The sequence below is a fragment of the Salvelinus fontinalis genome, chromosome 37, assembly GCF_029448725.1.
Source record: "Salvelinus fontinalis isolate EN_2023a chromosome 37, ASM2944872v1, whole genome shotgun sequence".
Lineage (NCBI taxonomy): Eukaryota > Metazoa > Chordata > Actinopteri > Salmoniformes > Salmonidae > Salvelinus > Salvelinus fontinalis.
Window position 1 is genome coordinate 2,546,972 of NC_074701.1, and position 16,572 is coordinate 2,563,543.

At 38.2% G+C, this 16,572-nt stretch overlaps 30 non-coding genes across 30 annotated transcripts; all 30 read left to right on the forward strand.

Moving 5' to 3' along the window:
- The first annotated feature begins 44 nt into the window (after window positions 1-44).
- trnav-cac (transfer RNA valine (anticodon CAC)) lies at window positions 45-117 on the forward strand. The gene has a single exon. It is a non-coding gene; the product is annotated as a tRNA-Val (tRNA).
- Window positions 118-442: 325 nt separating this feature from the next.
- Window positions 443-514, forward strand: trnav-uac (transfer RNA valine (anticodon UAC)). The gene has a single exon. It is a non-coding gene; the product is annotated as a tRNA-Val (tRNA).
- A 540-nt stretch (window positions 515-1,054) lies between these two features.
- Window positions 1,055-1,127, forward strand: trnav-cac (transfer RNA valine (anticodon CAC)). The gene has a single exon. It is a non-coding gene; the product is annotated as a tRNA-Val (tRNA).
- A 539-nt stretch (window positions 1,128-1,666) lies between these two features.
- On the forward strand, window positions 1,667-1,739 carry trnav-aac (transfer RNA valine (anticodon AAC)). The gene has a single exon. It is a non-coding gene; the product is annotated as a tRNA-Val (tRNA).
- A 126-nt stretch (window positions 1,740-1,865) lies between these two features.
- Window positions 1,866-1,938, forward strand: trnav-uac (transfer RNA valine (anticodon UAC)). The gene has a single exon. It is a non-coding gene; the product is annotated as a tRNA-Val (tRNA).
- A 2,179-nt stretch (window positions 1,939-4,117) lies between these two features.
- trnav-uac (transfer RNA valine (anticodon UAC)) lies at window positions 4,118-4,190 on the forward strand. The gene has a single exon. It is a non-coding gene; the product is annotated as a tRNA-Val (tRNA).
- Window positions 4,191-4,544: 354 nt separating this feature from the next.
- Window positions 4,545-4,617, forward strand: trnav-aac (transfer RNA valine (anticodon AAC)). The gene has a single exon. It is a non-coding gene; the product is annotated as a tRNA-Val (tRNA).
- Window positions 4,618-4,942: 325 nt separating this feature from the next.
- Window positions 4,943-5,015, forward strand: trnav-uac (transfer RNA valine (anticodon UAC)). Its single transcript has one exon. It is a non-coding gene; the product is annotated as a tRNA-Val (tRNA).
- A 554-nt stretch (window positions 5,016-5,569) lies between these two features.
- trnav-uac (transfer RNA valine (anticodon UAC)) lies at window positions 5,570-5,642 on the forward strand. Its single transcript has one exon. It is a non-coding gene; the product is annotated as a tRNA-Val (tRNA).
- A 1,351-nt stretch (window positions 5,643-6,993) lies between these two features.
- Window positions 6,994-7,066, forward strand: trnav-uac (transfer RNA valine (anticodon UAC)). Its single transcript has one exon. It is a non-coding gene; the product is annotated as a tRNA-Val (tRNA).
- A 949-nt stretch (window positions 7,067-8,015) lies between these two features.
- trnav-uac (transfer RNA valine (anticodon UAC)) lies at window positions 8,016-8,088 on the forward strand. The gene has a single exon. It is a non-coding gene; the product is annotated as a tRNA-Val (tRNA).
- Window positions 8,089-9,037: 949 nt separating this feature from the next.
- trnav-uac (transfer RNA valine (anticodon UAC)) lies at window positions 9,038-9,110 on the forward strand. Its single transcript has one exon. It is a non-coding gene; the product is annotated as a tRNA-Val (tRNA).
- Window positions 9,111-10,049: 939 nt separating this feature from the next.
- On the forward strand, window positions 10,050-10,122 carry trnaa-cgc (transfer RNA alanine (anticodon CGC)). The gene has a single exon. It is a non-coding gene; the product is annotated as a tRNA-Ala (tRNA).
- Window positions 10,123-10,263: 141 nt separating this feature from the next.
- trnav-uac (transfer RNA valine (anticodon UAC)) lies at window positions 10,264-10,336 on the forward strand. The gene has a single exon. It is a non-coding gene; the product is annotated as a tRNA-Val (tRNA).
- A 141-nt stretch (window positions 10,337-10,477) lies between these two features.
- On the forward strand, window positions 10,478-10,550 carry trnav-cac (transfer RNA valine (anticodon CAC)). The gene has a single exon. It is a non-coding gene; the product is annotated as a tRNA-Val (tRNA).
- Window positions 10,551-11,062: 512 nt separating this feature from the next.
- Window positions 11,063-11,135, forward strand: trnav-uac (transfer RNA valine (anticodon UAC)). The gene has a single exon. It is a non-coding gene; the product is annotated as a tRNA-Val (tRNA).
- Window positions 11,136-11,276: 141 nt separating this feature from the next.
- On the forward strand, window positions 11,277-11,349 carry trnaa-cgc (transfer RNA alanine (anticodon CGC)). Its single transcript has one exon. It is a non-coding gene; the product is annotated as a tRNA-Ala (tRNA).
- Window positions 11,350-11,490: 141 nt separating this feature from the next.
- On the forward strand, window positions 11,491-11,563 carry trnav-cac (transfer RNA valine (anticodon CAC)). Its single transcript has one exon. It is a non-coding gene; the product is annotated as a tRNA-Val (tRNA).
- A 720-nt stretch (window positions 11,564-12,283) lies between these two features.
- On the forward strand, window positions 12,284-12,356 carry trnav-uac (transfer RNA valine (anticodon UAC)). The gene has a single exon. It is a non-coding gene; the product is annotated as a tRNA-Val (tRNA).
- A 939-nt stretch (window positions 12,357-13,295) lies between these two features.
- Window positions 13,296-13,368, forward strand: trnaa-cgc (transfer RNA alanine (anticodon CGC)). The gene has a single exon. It is a non-coding gene; the product is annotated as a tRNA-Ala (tRNA).
- Window positions 13,369-13,509: 141 nt separating this feature from the next.
- On the forward strand, window positions 13,510-13,582 carry trnav-uac (transfer RNA valine (anticodon UAC)). Its single transcript has one exon. It is a non-coding gene; the product is annotated as a tRNA-Val (tRNA).
- A 141-nt stretch (window positions 13,583-13,723) lies between these two features.
- trnav-cac (transfer RNA valine (anticodon CAC)) lies at window positions 13,724-13,796 on the forward strand. The gene has a single exon. It is a non-coding gene; the product is annotated as a tRNA-Val (tRNA).
- Window positions 13,797-14,307: 511 nt separating this feature from the next.
- Window positions 14,308-14,380, forward strand: trnav-uac (transfer RNA valine (anticodon UAC)). Its single transcript has one exon. It is a non-coding gene; the product is annotated as a tRNA-Val (tRNA).
- A 141-nt stretch (window positions 14,381-14,521) lies between these two features.
- trnaa-cgc (transfer RNA alanine (anticodon CGC)) lies at window positions 14,522-14,594 on the forward strand. Its single transcript has one exon. It is a non-coding gene; the product is annotated as a tRNA-Ala (tRNA).
- Window positions 14,595-14,735: 141 nt separating this feature from the next.
- On the forward strand, window positions 14,736-14,808 carry trnav-cac (transfer RNA valine (anticodon CAC)). The gene has a single exon. It is a non-coding gene; the product is annotated as a tRNA-Val (tRNA).
- Window positions 14,809-15,330: 522 nt separating this feature from the next.
- trnav-uac (transfer RNA valine (anticodon UAC)) lies at window positions 15,331-15,403 on the forward strand. The gene has a single exon. It is a non-coding gene; the product is annotated as a tRNA-Val (tRNA).
- A 355-nt stretch (window positions 15,404-15,758) lies between these two features.
- On the forward strand, window positions 15,759-15,831 carry trnaa-cgc (transfer RNA alanine (anticodon CGC)). Its single transcript has one exon. It is a non-coding gene; the product is annotated as a tRNA-Ala (tRNA).
- A 141-nt stretch (window positions 15,832-15,972) lies between these two features.
- Window positions 15,973-16,045, forward strand: trnav-cac (transfer RNA valine (anticodon CAC)). The gene has a single exon. It is a non-coding gene; the product is annotated as a tRNA-Val (tRNA).
- A 126-nt stretch (window positions 16,046-16,171) lies between these two features.
- Window positions 16,172-16,244, forward strand: trnav-aac (transfer RNA valine (anticodon AAC)). The gene has a single exon. It is a non-coding gene; the product is annotated as a tRNA-Val (tRNA).
- A 126-nt stretch (window positions 16,245-16,370) lies between these two features.
- trnav-uac (transfer RNA valine (anticodon UAC)) lies at window positions 16,371-16,443 on the forward strand. Its single transcript has one exon. It is a non-coding gene; the product is annotated as a tRNA-Val (tRNA).
- The last annotated feature ends 129 nt before the right edge of the window (window positions 16,444-16,572 follow it).

Consider the following 16,572-nt stretch of genomic DNA (forward strand, 5'->3'; position numbering starts at 1 on the left):
ATCAGTAATATTTGGTTTAGTCCTTACAAAAATCACATGCAGCAGTTTCTGTAGTGTAGTGGTTATCACGTTTGCTTCACACGCGAAAAGTCCCCGGTTCGAAACCGGGCGGAGACAGTGCTCTTCGACACATCCCGTAAGAACTGTATTTATAACAGAGAATAGTTGCTTTCATAAATGCCTTACTGTGCAGTGAATATCAGTAAAATTTGGTTTAGTCCTTGCAAAAATCACATGCAGTAGTTTCTGTAGTGTAGTGGTTATCACGTTAGCTTCACACGCGAAAGGTCCACGGTTCAAAACCGGATGGAAACAATGATCTTTGACACATTCAGTAAGAACTGTATTTATAACAGAGAATAATAATATTTTGGAAATTCAAATACATGCAGTGAATATCAGTAACATTTGGTTTAGTCCTTGCAAAAATAACATGCAGCGGTGTCTGTAGTGTAGTGGTTATCACGTTCGCTTTACATGTGAAAGGTCCCCGGTTCGAAACCGGGCAGAAAAAGTGCTCTTTGACACATTCAGTATGATTTGTATTTATAACAGAGAATAATAATATTTTGGAAATTCAAATACATGCAATGAATATCAGTAAAATTTGGTTAAGTCCTTGCAAAAATCACATGCAGCGGTTTCTGTAGTGTAGTGGTTATCACGTTCTCATCACATGCGAAAGGTCCCCGGTTTGAAACCGGGTGGAAACATTGCTCTTTGACACATTCAGTAAGAACTGTATTTATAACAGAGATTAATAATATTTTGGAAATTCAAATACATGCAGTGAATATCAGTAAACTTTGGATTAGTCCTTGCAAGAAATACATGCAGCAGTTTCTGTAGTGTAGTGGTTATCACATTCGCTTTACGAGCGATAGAGGTCGTCTGTTCGAAACCGGTCGGAAACAGTGCTCTTCGACACATCCAGTAAGAACTGTATTTTTAACAGAGAATAGTTGCTTTCATAAATGCCTTTTTTTGGAAATTCAAATACATGCAGTGAATATCAGTAAAATTTGGTTTAGTCCTTGCAAAAATACATGCAGTAGTTTCTGTAGTGTAGTGGTTATCACGTTAGCTTCACACGCGAAAGGTCCACGGTTCGAAACCGGGCGGAGACAGTGCTCTTTGACACATTCAGTAAGAACTGTATTTATAACAGAGAATAATAATATTTTGGAAATTCAAATACATGCAGTGAATATCAGTAACATTTGGTTTAGTCCTTGCAAAAATCACATGCAGCGGTTTCTGTAGTGTAGTGGTTATCAAGTTCTCATCACAGGCGAAAGGTCCCCGGTTTGAAACCGGGTGGAAACAGTGCTCTTTGACACATTCTGTAAGAACTGTAATTTTAACAGAGAATACTTGCTTTCATAAATGCAGTAATTTGGAAATTCAAATACATGCAGTTAATATCAGTAAAATTTGGTTTAGTCCTTGCAAAAATCACATGCAGCGGTTTCTGTAGTGTCGTGGTTATCACGTTCGCATCACACGCGAAAGGTCCCCGTTTCGAAACCGGACGGAATCAGTGCTCTTTGACATATTCAGTAAGAACTGTATTTATAACAGAGAATAATAATATTTTGGAAATTCAAATACATGCAGTGAATATCAGCAAAATTTGGTTTAGTCCTTGCAAAAATCACAGGCAGCAGTTTCTGTAGTGTAGTGGCTATCACGTTCGCTTAACACGCGAAAGGTCCCCGGTTCGAAACCGGATAGAAACAATGATCTTTGACACATTCAATTAGAACTGTATTCATAACAGAGAATAATAATATTTTGGAAATTCAAATACATGCAGTGAATATCAGTAAAATTTGGTTTAGTCCTTGCAAAAATCACATGCAGCGGTTTCTGTAGTGTCGTGGTTATCACGTTCGCTTTACACGCGAAAGGTCCTCGGTTTGAAACCGGGCGGAAACAGTGCTCTTCGACACATCCAGTAAGAAGTGTATTTTTAACAGAGAATAGTTGCTTTCATAAATGCCTTTTTTTGGAAATTCAAATACATGCAGTGAATATCAGTAAAATTTGGTTTAGTCCTTGCAAAAATCACATGCAGCAGTTTCTGTATTGTGTGGCTATCAGGTTCGCTTAACACGCGAAAGGTCCCAGGTTCGAAACCGGGCGGAAACAGTGCTCTTTGACACATTCAGTAAGAACTGTATTTATAACAGAGAATACTTGCTTTCATAAATGCTTTATTTTGCAGTGAATATCAGTAAAATGTTGTTTAGTCTTTGCAGAAATCACATGCAGCAGTTTCTGTAATTTAGTTGTCATCACGTTCGCTTTACACGTGAAAGGTCCCCGATTCGAAACTGGGCGGAAACAGTGCACTTTGACACATTCAGTAAGAACTGTATTTATAACAGAGAATACTTGCTTTCATAAATGCTGTAATTTGGAAATTCAAATACATGCAGTTAATATCAGTAAAATGTGGTTTAGTCCTTGCAAAAATCACATGCAGCAGTTTCTGTAGTGTAGTTGCTATCACGTTCGCTTAACACGAGAAAGGTCCCCGGTTCGAAACCGGGTGGAAACAGTGGTCTTTGACATATTCAGTAAGACCCGTATTTATAACAGAGAATACTTGCTTTCATAAATGCCGTAATTTGGAAATTCAAATACATGCAGTTAATATCAGTAAAATTTGGGTTAGTCCTTGCAAAAATCACATGCAGCAGTTTCTGTAGTGTAGTGGCTATCACGTTCGCTTAACACGCGAAAGGTCCCCGGGTGGAAACAGTGGTCTTTGACACATTCAGTAAAAACTGTATTTTTAACAGTGAATAGTTGCTTTCATAAATGCCTTTTTTTGGAAATTCAAATACATGCAGTGAATATCAGTAAAATTTGGTTTAGTCCTTGCAAAAATCACATGCAGCAGTTTCTGTAGTGTAGTTGCTATCACGTTCGCTTAACACGAGAAAGGTCCCCGGTTCGAAACCGGGTGGAAACAGTGGTCTTTGACACATTCAGTAAGACCTGTATTTATAACAGAGAATACTTGCTTTCATAAATGCCGTAATTTGGAAATTCAAATACATGCAGTTAATATCAGTAAAATTTAGGTTAGTCCTTGCAAAAATCACATGCAGCAGTTTCTGTAGTGTAGTGGCTATCACGTTCGCTTAACACGCGAAAGGTCCCCGGGTGGAAACAGTGGTCTTTGACACATTCAGTAAAAACTGTATTTTTAACAGTGAATAGTTGCTTTCATAAATGCCTTTTTTTGGAAATTCAAATACATGCAGTGAATATCAGTAAAATTTGGTTTAGTCCTTGCAAAAATCACATGCAGAAGATTCTGTATTGTAGTGGTTATCACGTTCGCTTCACACGCGAAAAGTCCCCGGTTCGAAACAGGGCGGAGACAGTGCTCTTCGACACATCCAGTAAGAATTGTAATTATAACAGAGAATAGTTGCTTTCATAAATGCCTTATTGTGCATTGAATATCAGTAAAATGTGGTTTAGTCCTTGCAGAAATCACATGCAGCAGTTTCTGTAGTGTAGTAGTTATCACATTCGCATCACATGTGAAAGGTTCCCGGTTCGAAACCGGGCAGAAACAGTGCTCTTTGACACATTCAGTAAGAACTGTATTTATAACAGAGAATAATAATATTTTGGAGATTCAAATACATGCAGTGAATATCAGTAAAATTTGGTTTAGTCCTTGCAAAAATCACATGCAGTAGTTTCTGTAGTGTAGTGGTTATCACGTTCGCTTAATACGCGGAAGGTCACCATTTCGAAACCGGGCAGAAACAGTGCTCTTTGACACATTCAGTAAGAACTGTATTTATAACAGAGAATAGTTGCTTTCATAAATGCTGTATTTTGCAGTGAATATCAGTAAAATGTGGTTTAGTCTTTGCAGAAATCACATGCAGCAGTTTCTGTAGTGTAGTGGTCATCACTTTCGCTTTACACGTGAAAGGTCACCGTTTCGAAACCGGGCAGAAACAGTGCTCTTTGACACATTCAGTAAGAACTGTATTTATAACAGAGAATAGTTGCTTTCATAAATGCTGTATTTTGCAGTGAATATCAGTAAAATTTGGTTTAGTCCTTGCAAAAATCACATGCAGCGGTTTCTGTAGTGTCGTGGTTATCATGTTCGCTTTACACGCGAAAGGTCCTCGGTTCGAAACCGGGCGGAAACAGTGCTCTTCGACACATCCAGTAAGCACTGTATTTTTAACAGAGAATACTTGCTTTTATAAATGCCTTTTTTTGGAAATTCAAATACATGCAGTGAATATCAGTAAAATGTGGTTTAGTCCTTGCAAAAATCACATGCAGCAGTTTCTGTATTGTGTGGCTATCAGGTTCGCTTAAGACGCGAAAGGTCCCAGGTTCGAAACCGGGCGGAAACAGTGCTCTTTGACACATTCAGTAAGAACTGTATTTATAACAGAGAATACTTGCTTTCATAAATGCCGTAATTTGGAAATTCAAATACATGCAGTTAATATCAGTAAAATTTGGTTTAGTCCTTGCAAAAATCACATTCAGCAGTTTCTGTAGTTTAGTGGCTATCACGTTCGCTTAACACGCGAAAGGTCCCCGGTTCGAAACCGGGTGGAAACAGTGGTCTTTGACACATTCAGTAAGAACTGTATTTATAACAGAGAATAATACTATTTTGGAAATTCAAATACATGCAGTGAATATCAGTAAAATTTGGTTTAGTCCTTGCAAAAATCACATGCATCGGCTTCTGTAGTGTCGTGGTTATCACGTTCGCATCACACGCGAAAGGTCCACGCTTCGAAACCGGGCGCAAACATTGCTCTTTGACACATTCAGTAAGAACTGTATTTATAACAGAGAATAATACTTTTTTGGAAATTCAAATACATGCAGTGAATATCAGTAAACTTTGGATTAGTCCTTGCAAAAAAAAAATGCAGCAGTTTCTGTAGTGTAGTGGTTATCACATTCGCTTTACACGCGAAAGGTCCTCGGTTCGAACCCGGGCGGAAACAGTGCTCTTCGACACATCAAGTAAGAACTGTATTTTTAACAGAGAATAGTTGCTTTCATAAATGCCTTTTTTTGGAAATTCAAATACATGCAGTGAATATCAGTAAAATTTGGTTTAGTCCTTGCAAAATTCAAATGCAGCAGTTTCTGTAGTGTAGTGGTCATCACGTTCACTTTACATGCGAAAGGTTCCCGGTTCGAAGCTGGGTGGAAACAGTGCTCTTTGACACATCCAGTAAGAACTGTATTTATAACAGAGAATAGTTGCTTTCATAAATGCTGTATTTTGCAGTGAATATCAGTAAAATGTTGTTTAGTCTTTGCTGAAATCACATGCAGCAGTTTCTGTAATTTAGTGGTCATCACGTTCGCTTTACACGTGAAAGGTCCCCGGTTGGAAACCGGGCGGAAACAGTGCTCTTTGACACATTCAGTAAGAACTGTATTCATAACAGAGAATATTTGCTTTCATAAATTCCGTAATTTGGAAATTCAAATACATGCAGTGAATATCAGTAAAACTTTGGATTAGTCCTTGCAAAAAACCCATGCAGCAGTTTCTGTAGTGTAGTGGTTATCACATTCGCTTTACACGCGAAAGGTCCTCGGATCGAAACCGTCCGGAAACATTGCTCTGCGACACATCCAGTAAGAACTGTATTTTTAACAGAGAATAGTTGCTTTCATAAATGCCTTTTTTTGGAAATTCAAATACATGCAGTGAATATCAGTAAACTTTGGTTTAGTCCTTGCAAAAATCACATGCAGCAGTTTCTGTAGTGTAGTTGCTATCACGTTCGCTTAACACGAGAAAGGTCCCCGGTTCGAAACCGGGTGGAAACAGTGGTCTTTGACTTATTCAGTAAGACCTGTATTTATAACAGAGAATACTTGCTTTCATAAATGCCGTAATTTGGAAATTCAAATACATGCAGTTAATATCAGTAAAATTTGGGTTAGTCCTTGCAAAAATCACATGCAGCAGTTTCTGTAGTGTAGTGGCTATCACGTTCGCTTAACACGCGAAAGGTCCCCGGGTGGAAACAGTGGTCTTTGACACATTCAGTAAAAACTGTATTTTTAACAGTGAATAGTTGCTTTCATAAATGCCTTTTTTTGGAAATTCAAATACATGCAGTGAATATCAGTAAAATTTGGTTTAGTCCTTGCAAAAATCACATGCAGAAGATTCTGTAGTGTAGTGGTTATCACGTTAACTTCACACGCGAAAAGTCCCCGGTTCGAAACAGGGCGGAGACAGTGCTCTTCGACACATCCAGTAAGAATTGTATTTATAACAGAGAATAGTTGCTTTCATAAATGCCTTATTGTGCATTGAATATCAGTAAAATGTGGTTTAGTCCTTGCAGAAATCACATGCAGCAGTTTCTGTAGTGTAGTAGTTATCACATTCGCATCACATGTGAAAGGTTCCCGGTTCGAAACCGGGCAGAAACAGTGCTCTTTGACACATTCAGTAAGAACTGTATTTATAACAGAGAATAATAATATTTTGGAGATTCAAATACATGCAGTGAATATCAGTAAAATTTGGTTTAGTCCTTGCAAAAATCACATGCAGTAGTTTCTGTAGTGTAGTGGTTATCACGTTCGCTTAATACGCGGAAGGTCACCATTTCGAAACCGGGCAGAAACAGTGCTCTTTGACACATTCAGTAAGAACTGTATTTATAACAGAGAATAGTTGCTTTCATAAATGCTGTATTTTGCAGTGAATATCAGTAAAATGTGGTTTAGTCTTTGCAGAAATCACATGCAGCAGTTTCTGTTGTGTAGTGGTCATCACTTTCGCTTTACACGTGAAAGGTCACCGTTTCGAAACCGGGCAGAAACAGTGCTCTTTGACACATTCAGTAAGAACTGTATTTATAACAGAGAATAGTTGCTTTCATAAATGCTGTATTTTGCAGTGAATATCAGTAAAATTTGGTTTAGTCCTTGCAAAAATCACATGCAGCGGTTTCTGTAGTGTCGTGGTTATCATGTTCGCTTTACACGCGAAAGGTCCTCGGTTCGAAACCGGGCGGAAACAGTGCTCTTCGACACATCCAGTAAGCACTGTATTTTTAACAGAGAATACTTGCTTTTATAAATGCCTTTTTTTGGAAATTCAAATACATGCAGTGAATATCAGTAAAATGTGGTTTAGTCCTTGCAAAAATCACATGCAGCAGTTTCTGTATTGTGTGGCTATCAGGTTCGCTTAACACGCGAAAGGTCCCAGGTTCGAAACCGGGCGGAAACAGTGCTCTTTGACACATTCAGTAAGAACTGTATTTATAACAGAGAATACTTGCTTTCACAAATGCCGTAATTTGGAAATTCAAATACATGCAGTGAATATCAGTAAAATTTGGTTTAGTCCTTGCAAATATCACATGCAGCAGTTTCTGTAGTGTAGTTGCTATCACGTTCGCTTACCACGAGAAAGGTCCCCGGTTCGAAACCGGGTGGAAACAGTGGTCTTTGACATAGTCAGTAAGAACTGTATTTATAACAGAGAATAATAATATTTTGGAGATTCAAATACATGCAGTGAATATCAGTAAAATTTGGTTTAGTCCTTGCAAAAATCACATGCAGTAGTTTCTGTAGTGTAGTGGTTATCACGTTCGCTTAATACGCGGAAGGTCACCATTTCGAAACCGGGCAGAAACAGTGCTCTTTGACACATTCAGTAAGAACTGTATTTATAACAGAGAATAGTTGCTTTCATAAATGCTGTATTTTGCAGTGAATATCAGTAAAATGTGGTTTAGTCTTTGCAGAAATCACATGCAGCAGTTTCTGTTGTGTAGTGGTCATCACTTTCGCTTTACACGTGAAAGGTCACCGTTTCGAAACCGGGCAGAAACAGTGCTCTTTGACACATTCAGTAAGAACTGTATTTATAACAGAGAATAGTTGCTTTCATAAATGCTGTATTTTGCAGTGAATATCAGTAAAATTTGGTTTAGTCCTTGCAAAAATCACATGCAGCGGTTTCTGTAGTGTCGTGGTTATCATGTTCGCTTTACACGCGAAAGGTCCTCGGTTCGAAACCGGGCGGAAACAGTGCTCTTCGACACATCCAGTAAGCACTGTATTTTTAACAGAGAATACTTGCTTTTATAAATGCCTTTTTTTGGAAATTCAAATACATGCAGTGAATATCAGTAAAATGTGGTTTAGTCCTTGCAAAAATCACATGCAGCAGTTTCTGTATTGTGTGGCTATCAGGTTCGCTTAACACGCGAAAGGTCCCAGGTTCGAAACCGGGCGGAAACAGTGCTCTTTGACACATTCAGTAAGAACTGTATTTATAACAGAGAATACTTGCTTTCACAAATGCCGTAATTTGGAAATTCAAATACATGCAGTGAATATCAGTAAAATTTGGTTTAGTCCTTGCAAATATCACATGCAGCAGTTTCTGTAGTGTAGTTGCTATCACGTTCGCTTACCACGAGAAAGGTCCCCGGTTCGAAACCGGGTGGAAACAGTGGTCTTTGACATAGTCAGTAAGAACTGTATTTATAACAGAGAATAATAATATTTTGGAGATTCAAATACATGCAGTGAATATCAGTAAAATTTGGTTTAGTCCTTGCAAAAATCACATGCAGTAGTTTCTGTAGTGTAGTGGTTATCACGTTCGCTTAATACGCGGAAGGTCACCATTTCGAAACCGGGCAGAAACAGTGCTCTTTGACACATTCAGTAAGAACTGTATTTATAACAGAGAATAGTTGCTTTCATAAATGCTGTATTTTGCAGTGAATATCAGTAAAATGTGGTTTAGTCTTTGCAGAAATCACATGCAGCAGTTTCTGTTGTGTAGTGGTCATCACTTTCGCTTTACACGTGAAAGGTCACCGTTTCGAAACCGGGCAGAAACAGTGCTCTTTGACACATTCAGTAAGAACTGTATTTATAACAGAGAATAGTTGCTTTCATAAATGCTGTATTTTGCAGTGAATATCAGTAAAATTTGGTTTAGTCCTTGCAAAAATCACATGCAGCGGTTTCTGTAGTGTCGTGGTTATCATGTTCGCTTTACACGCGAAAGGTCCTCGGTTCGAAACCGGGCGGAAACAGTGCTCTTCGACACATCCAGTAAGCACTGTATTTTTAACAGAGAATACTTGCTTTTATAAATGCCTTTTTTTGGAAATTCAAATACATGCAGTGAATATCAGTAAAATGTGGTTTAGTCCTTGCAAAAATCACATGCAGCAGTTTCTGTATTGTGTGGCTATCAGGTTCGCTTAACACGCGAAAGGTCCCAGGTTCGAAACCGGGCGGAAACAGTGCTCTTTGACACATTCAGTAAGAACTGTATTTATAACAGAGAATACTTGCTTTCACAAATGCCGTAATTTGGAAATTCAAATACATGCAGTGAATATCAGTAAAATTTGGTTTAGTCCTTGCAAATATCACATGCAGCAGTTTCTGTAGTGTAGTTGCTATCACGTTCGCTTACCACGAGAAAGGTCCCCGGTTCGAAACCGGGTGGAAACAGTGGTCTTTGACATAGTCAGTAAGAACTGTATTTATAACAGAGAATAATAATATTTTGGAAATTCAAATACATGCAGTGAATATCCGTAAAATTTGGTTTAGTCCTTGCGAAAATCACATGCAGCGGTTTCTGTAGTGTAGTGGCTATCACGTTCGCTTAACACGCGAAAGGTCCCCTTTTCGAAACCGGGCGGAAACATTGCTCTTTGACATATTCAGTAAGAACTGTATTTATAACAGAGAATAGTTGCTTTCATTAATGCCTTATTGTGCATTGAATATCAGTAAAATGTGTTTTAGTCCTTGCAGAAATCACATGCAGCAGTTTCTGTAGTGTAGTGGTTATCACATTCGCATCACATGTGAAAGGTTCCTGGTTCGAAACAGTGCTCTTTGACACATTCAGTAAGAACTGTATTTATAACACAGAATAATAATATTTTGGAGATTCAAATACATGCAGTGAATATCAGTAAACTTTGGATTAGTCCTTGCAAAAAACCCATGCAGCAGTTTCTGTAGTGTAGTGGTTATCACGTTCGCTTCGCACGCGAAAGGTCCCCGGTTCGAAACCTGGTGGAAACATTGCTCTTTGACACATTCAGTAAGAACTGTATTTATAACAGAGAATACTTGCTTTCATAAATGCAGTAATTTGGAAATTCAAATACATGCAGTGAATATCAGTAAACTTTGGATTAGTCCTTGCAAAAAATACATGCAAGAGTTTCTGTAGTGTAGTGGTTATCACATTCGCTTTACATGCAAAAGGTCCTCGGTCCGAAACCGGGCGGAAACAGTGCTCTTTGACACATTCAGTAAGAACTGTATTTTTAACAGTGAATAGTTGCATTCATAAATGCCTTTTTTTGGAAATTCAAATACATGCAGTGAATATCAGTAAAATTTGGTTTAGTCCTTGCAATAATCACATGCAGAAGTTTCTGTAGTGTAGTGGTTATCACGTTCGCTTCACACGCGAAAAGTCCCCGGTTCGAAACAGGGCGGAGACAGTGCTCTTCGACACATCCAGTAAGAATTCTATTTATAACAGAGAATAGTTGCTTTCATTAATGCCTTATTGTGCATTTAATATCAGTAAAATGTGGTTTAGTCCTTGCAGAAATCACATGCAGCAGTTTCTGTAGTGTAGTAGTTATCACATTCCCATCACATGTGAAAGGTTCCCAGGTTCGAAACAGTGCTCTTTGACACATTCAGTAAGAACTGTATTTATAACAGAGAATAATAATATTTTGGAGATTCAAATACATGCAGTGAATATCAGTAAAATTTGGATTAGTCCTTGCAAAAATCACATGCAGTAGTTTCTGTAGTGTAGTGGCTATCACGTTCGCTTAATACGCGGAAGGTCACCGTTTAGAAACCGGGCAGAAACAGTGCTCTTTGACACATTCAGTAAGAACTGTATTTATAACAGAGAATAGTTGCTTTCATAAATGCTGTATTTTGCAGTGAATATCAGTAAAATGTGGTTTAGTCTTTGCAGAAATCACATGCAAGAGTTTCTGTAGTGTAGTGGTCATCACGTTCGCTTTACATGCGAAAGGTCCTCGGATCGAAACCGTCCGGAAACATTGCTCTTCGACACATCCAGTAAGAACTGTATTTTTAACAGAGAATAGTTGCTTTCATAAATGCCTTTTTTTGGAAATTCAAATACATGCAGTGAATATCAGTAAACTTTGGTTTAGTCCTTGCAAAAATCACATGCTGTAGTTTCTGTAGTGTAGTGGTTATCACGTTCGCTTCGCACGCGACAGGTCCCCGGTTCGAAACCGGGTGGAAACATTACTCTTTGACATATTCAGTAAGAACTGTATTTATAACAGAGAATACTTGCTTTCATAAATGCCGTAATTTGGAAATTCAAATACATGCAGTGAATATCAGTAAAATTTGGTTTAGTCCTTGCAAAAATCACATGCAGAAGTTTCTGTAGTGTAGTGGTTATCACGTTCGCTTCACACGCGAAAAGTCCCCGGTTCGAAACAGGGCGGAGACAGTGCTCTTCGACACATCCAGTAAGAATTGTATTTATAACAGAGAATAGTTGCTTTCATAAATGCCTTATTGTGCATTGAATATCAGTAAAATGTGGTTTAGTCCTTGCAGAAATCACATGCAGCAGTTTCTGTAGTGTAGTAGTTATCACATTCGCATCACATGTGAAAGGTTCCCGGTTCGAAACCGGGCAGAAACAGTGCTCTTTGACACATTCAGTAAGAACTGTATTTATAACAGAGAATAATAATATTTTGGAGATTCAAATACATGCAGTGAATATCAGTAAAATTTGGTTTAGTCCTTGCAAAAATCACATGCAGTAGTTTCTGTAGTGTAGTGGTTATCACGTTCGCTTAATACGCGGAAGGTCACCATTTCGAAACCGGGCAGAAACAGTGCTCTTTGACACATTCAGTAAGAACTGTATTTATAACAGAGAATAGTTGCTTTCATAAATGCTGTATTTTGCAGTGAATATCAGTAAAATGTGGTTTAGTCTTTGCAGAAATCACATGCAGCAGTTTCTGTAGTGTAGTGGTCATCACTTTCGCTTTACACGTGAAAGGTCACCGTTTCGAAACCGGGCAGAAACAGTGCTCTTTGACACATTCAGTAAGAACTGTATTTATAACAGAGAATAGTTGCTTTCATAAATGCTGTATTTTGCAGTGAATATCAGTAAAATTTGGTTTAGTCCTTGCAAAAATCACATGCAGCGGTTTCTGTAGTGTCGTGGTTATCATGTTCGCTTTACACGCGAAAGGTCCTCGGTTCGAAACCGGGCGGAAACAGTGCTCTTCGACACATCCAGTAAGCACTGTATTTTTAACAGAGAATACTTGCTTTTATAAATGCCTTTTTTTGGAAATTCAAATACATGCAGTGAATATCAGTAAAATGTGGTTTAGTCCTTGCAAAAATCACATGCAGCAGTTTCTGTATTGTGTGGCTATCAGGTTCGCTTAACACGCGAAAGGTCCCAGGTTCGAAACCGGGCGGAAACAGTGCTCTTTGACACATTCAGTAAGAACTGTATTTATAACAGAGAATACTTGCTTTCACAAATGCCGTAATTTGGAAATTCAAATACATGCAGTGAATATCAGTAAAATTTGGTTTAGTCCTTGCAAATATCACATGCAGCAGTTTCTGTAGTGTAGTTGCTATCACGTTCGCTTACCACGAGAAAGGTCCCCGGTTCGAAACCGGGTGGAAACAGTGGTCTTTGACATAGTCAGTAAGAACTGTATTTATAACAGAGAATAATAATATTTTGGAAATTCAAATACATGCAGTGAATATCAGTAAAATTTGGTTTAGTCCTTGCGAAAATCACATGCAGCGGTTTCTGTAGTGTAGTGGCTATCACGTTCGCTTAACACGCGAAAGGTCCCCTTTTCGAAACCGGGCGGAAACATTGCTCTTTGACATATTCAGTAAGAACTGTATTTATAACAGAGAATAGTTGCTTTCATTAATGCCTTATTGTGCATTGAATATCAGTAAAATGTGTTTTAGTCCTTGCAGAAATCACATGCAGCAGTTTCTGTAGTGTAGTGGTTATCACATTCGCATCACATGTGAAAGGTTCCTGGTTCGAAACAGTGCTCTTTGACACATTCAGTAAGAACTGTATTTATAACAGAGAATAATAATATTTTGGAGATTCAAATACATGCAGTGAATATCAGTAAACTTTGGATTAGTCCTTGCAAAAAACCCATGCAGCAGTTTCTGTAGTGTAGTGGTTATCACGTTCGCTTCGCACGCGAAAGGTCCCCGGTTCGAAACCTGGTGGAAACATTGCTCTTTGACACATTCAGTAAGAACTGTATTTATAACAGAGAATACTTGCTTTCATAAATGCAGTAATTTGGAAATTCAAATACATGCAGTGAATATCAGTAAACTTTGGATTAGTCCTTGCAAAAAATACATGCAAGAGTTTCTGTAGTGTAGTGGTTATCACATTCGCTTTACATGCAAAAGGTCCTCGGTCCGAAACCGGGCGGAAACAGTGCTCTTTGACACATTCAGTAAGAACTGTATTTTTAACAGTGAATAGTTGCATTCATAAATGCCTTTTTTTGGAAATTCAAATACATGCAGTGAATATCAGTAAAATTTGGTTTAGTCCTTGCAATAATCACATGCAGAAGTTTCTGTAGTGTAGTGGTTATCACGTTCGCTTCACACGCGAAAAGTCCCCGGTTCGAAACAGGGCGGAGACAGTGCTCTTCGACACATCCAGTAAGAATTCTATTTATAACAGAGAATAGTTGCTTTCATTAATGCCTTATTGTGCATTTAATATCAGTAAAATGTGGTTTAGTCCTTGCAGAAATCACATGCAGCAGTTTCTGTAGTGTAGTAGTTATCACATTCCCATCACATGTGAAAGGTTCCCGGTTCGAAACAGTGCTCTTTGACACATTCAGTAAGAACTGTATTTATAACAGAGAATAATAATATTTTGGAGATTCAAATACATGCAGTGAATATCAGTAAAATTTGGATTAGTCCTTGCAAAAATCACATGCAGTAGTTTCTGTAGTGTAGTGGCTATCACGTTCGCTTAATACGCGGAAGGTCACCGTTTAGAAACCGGGCAGAAACAGTGCTCTTTGACACATTCAGTAAGAACTGTATTTATAACAGAGAATAGTTGCTTTCATAAATGCTGTATTTTGCAGTGAATATCAGTAAAATGTGGTTTAGTCTTTGCAGAAATCACATGCAAGAGTTTCTGTAGTGTAGTGGTCATCACGTTCGCTTTACATGCGAAAGGTCCTCGGATCGAAACCGTCCGGAAACATTGCTCTTCGACACATCCAGTAAGAACTGTATTTTTAACAGAGAATAGTTGCTTTCATAAATGCCTTTTTTTGGAAATTCAAATACATGCAGTGAATATCAGTAAACTTTGGTTTAGTCCTTGCAAAAATCACATGCTGTAGTTTCTGTAGTGTAGTGGTTATCACGTTCGCTTCGCACGCGACAGGTCCCCGGTTCGAAACCGGGTGGAAACATTACTCTTTGACACATTCAGATAGAACTGTATTTATAACAGAGAATACTTGCTTTCATAAATGCCGTAATCTGGAAATTCAAATACATGCAGTGAATATCAGTAAAATTTGGTTTAGTCCTTGCAAAAATCACATGCAGAAGTTTCTGTAGTGTAGTGGTTATCACGTTCGCTTCACACGCGAAAAGTCCCCGGTTCGAAACAGGGCGGAGACAGTGCTCTTCGACACATCCAGTAAGAATTGTATTTATAACAGAGAATAGTTGCTTTCATAAATGCCTTATTGTGCATTGAATATCAGTAAAATGTGGCTTAGTCCTTGCAGAAATCACATGTAGCAGTTTCTGTAGTGTAGTAGTTATCACATTCGCATCACATGTGAAAGGTTCCCGGTTCGAAACCGGGCAGAAACAGTGCTCTTTGACACATTCAGTAAGAACTGTATTTATAACAGAGAAAAATAATATTTTGGAGATTCAAATACATGCAGTGAATATCAGTAAAATTTGGTTTAGTCCTTGCAAAAATCACATGCAGCGGTATCTGTAGTGTAGTGGCTATCACGTTCGCTTAATACGCGGAAGGTCACCGTTTCGAAACCGGGCAGAAATAGTGCTCTTTGACACATTCAGTAAGAACTGTATTCATAACAGAGAATAGTTGCTTTCATAAATGCTGTATTTTGCAGTGAATATCAGTAAAATGTGGTTGAGTCTTTGCAGAAATCACATGCAGCAGTTTCTGTAGTGTAGTGGTCATCACGTTCGCTTTACACGTGAAAGGTCCCCGGTTCGAAACCGGGCAGAAACAGTGCTCTTTGACACATTCAGTAAGAACTGTATTCATAACAGAGAATATTTGCTTTCATAAATTCCGTAATTTGGAAATTCAAATACATGCAGTGAATATCAGTAAACTTTGGATTAGTCTTTGCAAAAAACCCATGCAGCAGTTTCTGTAGTGTAGTCGTTATCACATTCGCTTTACACGCGAAAGGTCCTCGGATCGAAACCGTCCGGAAACATTGCTCTTCGACACATCCAGTAAGAACTGTATTTTTAACAGAGAATAGTTGCTTTCATAAATGCCTTTTTTTGGAAATTCAAATACATGCAGTGAATATCAGTAAACTTTGGTTTAGTCCTTGCAAAAATCACATGCTGTAGTTTCTGTAGTGTAGTGGTTATCACGTTCGCTTCGCACGCGAAAGGTCCCCGGTTCGAAACCGGGTGGAAACATTGCTCTTTGACACATTCAGTAAGAACTGTATTTATAACAGAGAATACTTGCTTTCATAAATGCCGTAATTTGGAAATTCAAATACATGAAGTGAATATTAGTAAAATTTGGTTTAGTCCTTGCAAAAATCACATGCAGCGGTTTCTGTAGTGTCGTGGTTATCACGTTCGCATCACACGCGAAAGGTCCCCGGTTCGAAACCGGGTGGAAACAGTGCTCTTTGACATATTAAGTAAGAACTGTATTTATAACAGAGAATAATAATATTTTGGATATTCAAATACGTGCAGTGAATATCAGTAATATTTGGTTTAGTCCTTGCAAAAATCACAGGCAGCAGTTTCTGTAGTGTAGTGGCTATCACTTTCGCTTAACAAGCGAAAGGTCCCCGGTTCGAAACCGGGTGGAAAAATTGCTCATTGACACATTCAGTAAGAACTGTATTTATAACTGAGAATAATAATATTTTGGAAATTCAAATACATGCAGTGAATATCAGTAAAATTTGGTTTAGTCCTTGCAAAAATCACATGCAGCAGTTTCTGTAGTGTAGTGGTTATCACATTCGCTTTACACGTGAAAGGTCCCCGGTTCGAAACCGGGCGGAAACAGTGGTCTTTGACACATTCAGTAAAAACTGTATTTATAACAGAGAATACTTGCTTTCATAAATGCCTTTTTTTGGAAATTCAAATACATGCAGTGAATATCAGTAAAATTTGGTTTAGTCCTTGCAAAAA